Raw genomic sequence first — 11039 nt, forward strand, 5'->3', positions numbered from 1 at the left:
GTGTAGAATAACAGTAGATGTGCTGCAGTTTACTACAAGGTTTCTGTAGTGTAATATACAACACCAACACACACAATACAGCACTGCACACCACTACACATGTGCAGAAACACACGCTTTACACACTTATTAAGGTCAAAGATCAAGCTCCCATAATGCAACTCACAAACAAAAATAAATGGGAAAAATAAAAACAAATGACAAAATATAGAAACCTGATAATAAACAGAAGAGTTTAATTATTATTAAATATTTTATTAGATTTTTCCTGTTTATTAATATTATTATTTAATATTCCAGTGTTAATTTATGAGTAGTGATATTAGCAGTGTGATCTTCAGTGCTTTTGTTAGAGGAGTTCATCAGTTTTGTCTTTGGTACTTTATTAGGTACACCTGTCCAACTGCTCGTTAACGCAAACTTCTAATCAGCCAATCACAAGCACTCGTTACAACCGAGGTCTGCAGAAGAGCATCTCTGAACACACACCACGTCCAACCTTGAGGCGGATGGGCTACAGCAGCAGAAGACCACACCGGGTGCCGCTCCTGTCAGCTAAGAACAGGAAACTGAGGCTACAATTCACACAGGCTCACCAAAACTGGACAATAGAAGATTGGAGAAACGTTGCCTGGTCTGATGAGTCTCCATTTCTGCTGACACATTCGGATGCTCGGCTCACAATTTGGCCTCAACAACATGAAAGCATGGATCCATCCTGCCTTGTATCAGCGGTTCAGGCTGCTGGTGGTGGTGTAATGGTGTGGGGGAGATTTTCTTTGGGTTCATTAGTACCAATTGAGCATGGTGTCAACACCACAGCCTACCTGAGTATTGTTCTGACCATGTCCATCCCTTTATGAGCGCAGTGTCTCCATCTTCTGATGGCTACTTCCAGCAGGATAACGCACCATGTCATAAAGCTCCAATCATCTCAGACTGGTTTCTTGAACATGACAATGAGTTCACTGTACTCAAATGGCCTCCACAGTCACCAGAGCTCAATCCAATAGAGCACCTTTGGGATGTGGTGGAACGGGAGATTGGCATCATGGATGTGCAGCCGACAAATCTGCAGCAACTGTGTGATGCTATCATGTCAATATGGAGCAAAATCTCTGAGGAATATTTCCAGTAGCTTGTTGAATCTCTGACATGGAGGATTAAGGCAGTTCTGAAGGGGAAAGGGGGTCCGACCCGGTACTAGTTAGGTGTACCTAATAAAGTGGCCAGTGAGTATATTGTCACTATATATATTAACAGCACATTCTAATGAGCAAAAAGCATAATTAGTTAGCGCTGTTCATCAGGAAATGTGGGTCAAATGCAGCTGTTAAATGATTAAAGATGTTCAGATGGACGTCAGACTGATGCACTGACTCCAGCACTGTTGATGCTCTTCTACTGCTTTAATTAATGCAAATAAAAAGGCAAAGAGTCACAGCGGAGAGAGAAAACATGGTTAAAAGCCACTTTTGGAGATTTAATATATTCTCTTTAACTCCATGCAGGAGAACAGTGGGCTGAATATCAGATTTATTAGGCTGAATTTGATTAAACTAAGATTACGCCAACAAGACCCACGACGCCTCCCACAACACAGCTGAATTATGAACCCGAACAGACTATAAAGCAAAACCACACGTCTTATTTTCACACACAGAAGAGCATATCAACACACTTTTTCACTAGAAAAAGAGCAGCATGAACATTTTGCTAAAGATCTTCTTCTGTGTGCCTTGCAGAAAAAATGTCACAGTGGAAAAATGATGAAATAAATATGACTACGAGGAGTTTTTTAGTTTTCGGTACTAAATCTGCATGAGTACACAATCAATATTCATAAGTGATGATGATCCACTCTACAAATGGTTATTCTTATATGGACAAACACAACTGTTTGCTTACAAAATCATTTTAAAATCATATAAAATAATTAAAATTAAAATATATATGAAATAATTATTCCAATGATTGGTTTTATACATTTGACCCAATGTTGGGTTATGAAAACAACCCAGCATTTTTTCAAGTGTCATAAAACATTCTCTTAAAACAAAATGCTGGGTTGTTTTAACTGAACAATATGCCATAATGTGCGCACACACACACACAAATCAATATAAATAAATTAAATTATGATGGTTTGTTTTAACCCAACACTGGGACAATTAATGTACGAAACCAACAGTTGGTTTAAAAATATCATTTAAACTGATTTGGAAAAATTAACCCAATCATATTTGATCCAATATTGAGTCAAAAACCCATCCCAGAATATTTTAGCTTGTGACTGTTTAACTTTAATTACATTTATTATTTTAATACGATTTAATAAAATAATTAATGACTAATTAATATAAATGAATAATTAATTACTATTAGTTTTAATTTTAAATACATTTATTTCTTTTCTTTATTTTTAGAGATGATGAGCAGGAGGAGAGCGACCTCTGCTGGAGGAACACACACTGCAGTAAAATGATCGTCTTATTTCTTTCTTGCAGTTTTTGTCCAGTTTCTAGTCCAAATATCTAAAAATTCTTCACCCAAAAATGAAGATCTACTCACAGTTTACTCTCCCTCGAGTGTTTCCAAACCTTTATGACTTGCTTTCTTCTGTTGAACACTAAAGAAGATATTTTGAAAAATGCTGAAAACCTGTAACCATTGACTTCAGTAGTAGAAAAACAAATACTGAAATCACAAGAAAAACCTCTCTCAATTACAATGTGAAGTCATCATTGTGAGGAATATACATATTTTAGATATAAGCCATTAAATGAACTCAGATAAAGTGTCTCTTACCTTGTTATTCTTTTATTCTGATGTGGAAATATGGATCCTGTTCTCATCATCATATCTGTACACAGGATGTCAAGTGAGCTGATCACCCCCAAAAACTGAATTCTGTCATAGTTTACTCACCTTTGAGTTTCTTTCCTCTGTCGAACTCAAAAGAAGATATTTTGAAGAGAGCTCTAACCTAGAGAAATACATCTCTATCAGCATGATCTCATTACACCGCGAGTTTAAGAGGTTTTATTCTTTTATTCTGACCAACTCTAAAATGTGCCTGTGGATTATTCTATATAAAGTGTGTCCAAATCTCTCCATATGAAGAACAAACATGTGTATTAAAGCTCACAGAGGAACATTTCAAAAAGAAATCAGATCTCACTTTAAGTTCACTGAACTAGAGTTTATATTTGCTTCAGTATGTGCAGTCACAGTGGTGATATTAGGATATAAACAACATCATGTATTGTTCATTTAATGTACACCTAAATACACTGTTCTGCTTATTCCTGCTAAATAAACCATGGAGAAACCACGTCGAGCTGCTCAATCATATATAGAAGGACTTAGCAAACAGAGTGTGCTGTTTTGACAAACTCAAAATGTGGAAAAACACATTATGGATGAAAATATTAACCTGATATTTCACATACTTTAGCAGAAATGCTAAAAACAAACAGGAATGTTGTCTCCTGCTCTGAAAATCCTTTGGAGACGAACACCTTTAACTTTAGTGTCACGGTTTTTCTCTCCTCTCCTTGATTGTTAATCACTTTTGTCAGTCTAAAGTGCTCTAAATGTGTTTGACATGACAATAATGGACCTTTTCATCGCCAATAATCACTATAATATGTGAGTTTCTGTCGGTTCAGTGGCGCGTTGTGTACGTTTCTTTCCAATATGGCGGCCAGATGACGCGTCATGTTGTAAAACCTCAATTAAAGGTAGCGTCACGAATATTAGACCATATAGCGAGCATTATTGATTATGAAATTACCAACGAATTATATTTTGATAAAGTCTATCCCCTACCAGAAACCTTCCATAATGTAAAAATAATTATATAAAAGGCTTCCCTTACAAAAAAAACCCACAGGAATCCTGCAGGAATATTGTGCAGATTTCCTACAGGATTTTCAGCTCATTTTCCTGTAGGAATACCTGCAGGAAATTTATGCAGGGATTATTCCTGCAGGAATTACAATCCTACAGGTCTATTAAAATATACAGTTCCAGCAGGATTATCGTGCAGGACAGATATGAATTTAGAGAAATTTCACAATGAAACAATGTATTTTGACAATTTTTTATTAAAATTGTAAAAAAAAAAAAAAAAAAAAAAAAAAAAAAAAAAAAAGTAGACCAAAGCAGAATCCAATTCACAGCAGGCTGCATTTACTTCATTTCCCTAAAAAAAGTAAAGAAAGTAAGTGGTATAGTTGGTGTAGGGGAGAATGCAGTCTTTACAGTATAAAAAGCATTACAGCTATGAATCCCCATAAACAACCAATGCATGCTTTTCACAAAACTGTTATGATGTGTTTAACGGTCATCAGCATCCTAAATACCTTAAAGTTTTTAATATTTAGATTTTTTAAATGTATGTACATTTATATGTATTTATGTATAATATAATCTTTGCGTCAAATTACAAAAAATAAATGATTGCTTATGCGAGGAGTATTTAATGAAGTGTCTATGGGGACAGGATCGTAGATCTGACATCATTCCCTCTTCAGGCTGCCGTTATCAGTCTCACACTATTTTATTTTCCTTTTTCTGTAAGTCTTGATAACACCATCCTGGGTTTTTCCTTTTATTATTTCAGCAAAAAGAATTGTAAAAAAAATTTTTTTGTTGTACTCTCCAATTCACAAATGTGATAATACAAGTGTGTGTGCGTTCGTGCGCGTGTGTACAAATTATTACCTTACTCGTAACTTGTGCTCATAATTTAATTTTTCCGAGTGCTGCCCTGATAACTTTTATTGGTACATCTGGAAATTTCTTCTGTGCTGTGTCTGTAAATTCCCCTCTCCTGAATATCCTCCTCCTGAGAGTTTCTTTGTTCTCTAAAGAGAAATAAATACTTAAAAAATACTTAAAGTTGAAAATACATATCTTCAATCATGATTAGGCATGGGCCGGTATAAGTTTCTGGTGGTATGATAACTTTGGATAAAAATATCACGATATTGTGATTACTGCTCTAAAATAAGTTATTTTTAAATATCCGAGTAAAAAACTTAAACTTAAACACAATATATTTTATTTTAGAAAAGATTTAAAATATTTTGTAACAGTAAACATGTCAGGCTAAATAATTACAATAAATCATTGACTTCTGCTGTCTTCATTAGTTTCAAAAACACAGATTTCTTTACAACACATAAAAACCTTTACAAATACCTTAGAAACAGTCTAAAACTGTGGCTGGTAAACTTTCATTCTCATCGGCAACATCCACAACATCTCCAGGTTCAAAGTTATTTTTCAGTATGTTCTTTTTAGGAACAATGTCAGGTCGGTGGCTCCTCCCTTCATTCCACTAGGACCCATGTTTTGCCCATTTTCTAACACAGATAGATAGATATATAGACAGACAGATAGACAGACAGACAAACCCACAAACATATATACACACAAATAAATATCATTCATTTATCTGGTTGATTCAGCTGACTGTATCCATGACAACAGTTTTACCTTACGTCAACCTGCCAACAGGTAGTTTGCTGTCCGACCGACGATCAAAATGATTTCTGAGGTAACAAAAAACGACATTAGCATCAATTATAAGCAGTAAATGATAAAAATATAATAAATATAGCCATTTTTTAAATTAAATTTTGATATAGGCGCCGGCGGTAGTAGGCCTGGGTATATTACGTTAGCAATATACTAGTATTGTTAACGTGATCTCGGCTTTAAAAGGAAAAAAAAAGCATTTGTTTTGGTGTTACAAAGCAATTTACTGATTTAACGTTAAAATAGATAAGTAATTATAGCATTTTAACGATAAAATAACTTAAGAAAAGTACTTTACCTTCAGAAGACGGTTGGTGACAGTTGACTGACGTGCATTCGAATCGGCGACGTGAAGCGAGTCATCTCAATGAATCGGATCTTTTCTATGAATGATTCATTTTACCGGAGTTTATAATGTAAACTACATTATTACGCCAGTAGGTGGCGAAAACGAGCGTCTTTTTAAGTGTGAAAGACTATCTGTATGAACCTGTAAAGCAGATTTATTAAAAACACACGTATTCCACAAACAAAGAATTTATTTTCTTAAAGAAAAAAGTATGTTTATAAAGAATGTTTGTTTTAATTTGTTTAACAAAGTCCATTTGCCAAATAATACACACACATATTAGTAGTAGTCATTATTAACTTAAATATTGTAATTATTATACGTTTATAATATAGACCTTTACATTATTGGCAGCAATGTATTATCTAATTTCAATTTTGCATTTATGTCTTATTTTATTTAAAATTTTTATAATAATTTACTAATTAAATTTACTCTAACACTGCAGAAAACACATTATGTTTACCAATCCAACTAACAATAACCCTAACCTGCTTCTTTTTAAAGGATAAAATTAGAATAAAAAGTGTACTTAAACGAAGAGGCACCAGTTCCAGCTGCCACAAAAAGGCAATGGACACAGAATAACATGGGTTGCTCAGGTCAAAAAGACAGACTCTGTTGAACTCATAAAATGCACAGACATACATTCAACATGTGTCCACCTCACAGACAGGTCTTGCAGTTTTTTATTTTTATTTTTTGCATCCAACCAAACAGATGTTAGTTGAATTCAAATAGCTGAATTGACATTTTAATAAATGAAATAAGAAAGTATAGAAATAAAACGTAAAAGTGTAGAGCTTGTTTGTTTGCATATATGCATAATTTGAATGGTTTAGAGTAATGGTTGATTTTTATAATTGCCTATAATCTATTCGTATACTTTTATTTATGTATTTATTAATTTTTTGTTTGTTTGTTGTATTGTTTATCTGTTAGAACTCATATTGTAATGCTACCAACAGCAAGTGACAGAATTTCTTTCTTTCATTCCAATTACAACAAATAACTCCTGCAAGTCCTGCAGGAATTATAAAATCCTGCAGGATTTGTCACTTGCTTGGATCCATTGTAAAACCTGTAGGAAATTCCTGCACATATCGTCAATGTGTCCTACAGGATTTTATAATTCCTGCAGGACAGCAGCTATCCTGCAGGGGAAAATTTAAATCCTTCAGGATTCCTGTAAAAAGTACTGCAGGATTCTAAAACCTGTAGGAATTGCCTGCACATATTGTCATTTTGTCCTGCAGGATTTCATAATTCCTACAGGATACCAGCAGGTTCCTGCAGAAAAAATGAAAATCCTGCAGGATTCCTGTAGGCTATTTTTGTAAGGGTTCTACTAACGAAAGCGATATTATTTTTTTAAATAACCAATAAACTATTTTAATAATGCCTACGCATAGCCCAACCCTGACCTACCCCTCAGAGTAATGTTAAAGGGCTATTATTGTTGTACAGTAATCGTATTGTTGAAATAATAGAAATAATTAAGGTAAACTTCAGGCCGCAGCTGTATTCCTTTTACACGACCCGTTGGTGTACGTGGTTTCCAACATGGCGGACTCTTTAAGATCTGCTGTAATGAAACTCACCATCTTGAAGCGAACAGAGATGTTCTTCAGCGTTATCTCCTGTCCTCCATCAGCTCACAATGAGAAGATTTTATCACAGAAACAGCAGAACTTTCTACTTATTTCTTTTTATTTGCTAAAGGTAATCCGAGTAGAAAAGTTCAATAGAGCAAAGAAAAAAGAAAAATAAATGCAATATTGTGCAGCCCTATTATTTATTTTAGATAAAAATTATCACACCGTGAGAAACTAAAGCTATAATAATGAAAAATGAACTCATTTATTTTATATTTATCTCACTTTATTAGGTACACCTGTCCAACTGCTCATTAACGCAGTCTAATCAGCCAATCACATGGCAGCAGCTCAATGCATTTAGGCATGTAGACATGGTGAAGACGATCTGCTGCAGGTCAAACTGAGCATCAGAATGGGGAAGAAAGGGGATTTAAGAGACGCTGAACGTGGCATGGTTGTTGGTGCCAGACGGGCTGCTCTGAGTATTTCAGAAACTGCTGATCTACTGGGATTTTCACGCACAACCATCTCTAGGGTTTACAGAGAATGGTCCGACAAAGAGGAAATATCCAGTGAGCGGCAGTTCTGTGGGCGCAAATGCCTTGTTGATGCCAGAGGTCAGAGGAGAATGGCCAGACTGGTTCCAGCTGATAGAAAGGCAACAGTAACTCAAATAAGCACTCGTTACAACCGAGGTCTGCAGAAGAGCATCTCTGAACACACAACACGTCCAACCTTGAGGCAGATGGGCTACAGCAGAAGAGTCACAGCCTACCTGAGTATTGTTCTGACCATGTCCATCCCTTTATGAGCACAGTGTCTCCATCTTCTGATGGCTACTTCCAGCAGGATAACACACCATGTCATAAAGCACCAATCATCTCAGACTGGTTTCCTGAACATGACAATGAGTTCACTGTACTCAAATGGCCTCCACAGTCACCAGAGCTCAATCCAATAGAGCACCTTTGGGATGTGGTGGAACGGGAGATTCGCATCATGGATGTGCAGCCGACAAATCTGCAGCAACTGTGTGATGCTATCATGTCAATATGGAGCAAAATCTCTGAGGAATATTTCCAGTAGCTTGTTGAATCTTTGCCATGGAGGATTAAGGCAGTTCTGAAGGCAAACGGGGTCTAACTTGGTACTAGTGAGGTGTACCTAATAAAGTGGCCGCTGAGTGTAAAGTTGCAGCTGTGAAATTCAAACTCATAATTGTAAAATATATTTAAAGGCTGTGACAAAAGAATTGTGCAAATTTGTGTAAATCAGATATTTAAAGGCACAGTGAAATGAACAAGAAATGAACATTTCCATACTCACACTGAAGAGTTGTGAACGTTACAAGTTTCTTCTGTTGAACACAAAATAAGATATTCTGAAGAATGTTCAACCTTTAACATCTATAGTAGGTATTAAAAATACTATGGAAGTCAATGTCAAATACAACTGCACATCATTGGCACAACTTTAAAACTCCTGGATAGAGAAATAAATAAGCACACACACACACACACACACACACACACACACACACACACACACACACACACACACACACACAGATGTGGAAGTTTGAGCATGTTTTTCTTTAATTCACACCATCATCTCTACTCCACTATATTAGAAAGCAACATGATCTCCACTCTATGATCCTATGCAGTTCATCTGTACACGCTATATAAAAAATCAATACATAATGCTTTAAAAATCATGAGGAGACGCGGATCATACAGCGTCTGAATCCTCCACTACTCTCTTCTTTCTGGAGTTTTTCTGTTTTTATGTAAAAGAAACAGTACAAGGCATTTCTATACAGCTGAGGAGGCATTAAAGGACAGAATGACATCAGTAAAGCACTTAAGTAATCCCGAACCGGAAGAGAACAAACCCAATAATGCTTTAAAGGAGGAATACGGCGCTCCCACAATAATACACAATGCCATCGACACGTACCAGCGACACCCCAAACCCTTCAGCTCTCCGAGAGGAACACAAACTCAATATATATACACTGAGGTATAAACACATTGGTCTTCAGAGGAGGTATTTCTTTTTTCTCGTGACGTTTTGACCTTTTAAAACTCGTTATTGAAATTACATTTTTAATATACACATTTATTTTATCATATTTTTATTAAAAAAGAAGCAAGTGATGCAAACTTTAGAAACAAGTCCATGCAGTGCATCGTTCTCGGAGGAGTTTAAAAAACACAGAGTCAAACTGAGGCACCACATAAACACGTAAAGCTTCCACTGCTGTTCCAGAGCAGCGGCTCAGATGCACCATGGGTAAATATTGAAGAGGCGTGGCCTGCAGTGTGTCCCAAATCACACACTTCCCTACTATATAGTGTGCGAGCTGAGTAGTACGTCTGAATTAACAGTGTTGGAAAAACTGTATTCCAGAAGTGCCTAAATTTGAACGCTAAAAGCGCGCATTTAATTGACACTTCATTATCCCATAATGCAACGCAACGAATAAAATGAGAAGCACTGACGAACATCCGTCATGTAATATGAACAACATGGTGGCTGTAGTTCACATGAGTTTTCTTCATAGTACTCGCACAACGTACATTTCTAAAAGTCATACGTTTTAATTGAAAGTGTCGAACACTAGTAAATTGTCGTACACTTTGGAGTAGTATAGGATTTGGGACGCAGCTACAGACTCTCCAGAACAATCTGAGTGTGTTATAACACTGTAATAAACATAAGAGTGTGAGCTTCAGTGAAAGAACCAAGTCTGCGCTATCTGGTATTAAAGGATCATCACTGTGGTGTTTGTCACGGAGCAGACACACACACACACACACACACACACACACACACACACACACACACACACACACACACACACACACACACACACCTGACGACGAAACGAAAACAACATAGTCAAAAATGGAAGTTTCTCCTTTGCATTTAAGACGTTTCTGACGTAAACGTGACAGCACTGTCAAAGCAACATGTCTTTATACATCTGTACGCTGTGTGATGTACGCTAGGCCAGTAGGTGGCGCTGTCAGATTGTTATGATGCTAAACACTGCGAGAACACACGAGTCACATGTTCTGAATGTTCTGAAGGATGTTTTTAGGTAAATTTGTGCTTAAACGTATTTATTTTTACTGGTGTGAATTACGTAACTTCAGGACAAATATAAAGTTCAATGTGTGAATTCATAGTAGCGTAAAGACAGCATGCGAGAAGGGTCTGGATGACCTGCTACTTCTGGTGGGATTGAGAAGTGTGCATCTAATGAATGCTACGCTATCCCATAATGCACCACAATAGATTTCATGAATATGTGTGAAGCGACGCAACTAACGTGAAAAGGTCATGTGATCATGACTAATGAACGAGTTAGATTCATACTATATAGAACACACGAACAGTTTTGTGTTTGATTACAGCGCCACCTACAGGTCTGGTGTACACATGACAGCATCTAACACCAGTTTCCGTCTGAATTCAGACATTATTTGAAACGCTACATGTATGGAAGTTAGAGACTTTACAAAAGAGGAGAACACAAT

The 11039-nt window shown here is 36.3% G+C and overlaps 1 long non-coding RNA gene across 1 annotated transcript; it reads right to left on the minus strand.

Moving 5' to 3' along the window:
• Positions 1 to 4147: 4147 nt before the first annotated feature.
• On the minus strand, positions 4148 to 6026 carry LOC130218851 (uncharacterized). The gene is made up of 5 exons (XR_008836003.1): positions 5846 to 6026; positions 5506 to 5561; positions 5209 to 5372; positions 4729 to 4871; positions 4148 to 4207 (listed from the first exon to the last, which is right to left on the minus strand). It is a non-coding gene; the product is annotated as an uncharacterized LOC130218851 (long non-coding RNA).
• Between the last annotated feature and the right edge of the window lie 5013 nt (positions 6027 to 11039).

The sequence above is a fragment of the Danio aesculapii genome, chromosome 24, assembly GCF_903798145.1.
Source record: "Danio aesculapii chromosome 24, fDanAes4.1, whole genome shotgun sequence".
Lineage (NCBI taxonomy): Eukaryota > Metazoa > Chordata > Actinopteri > Cypriniformes > Danionidae > Danio > Danio aesculapii.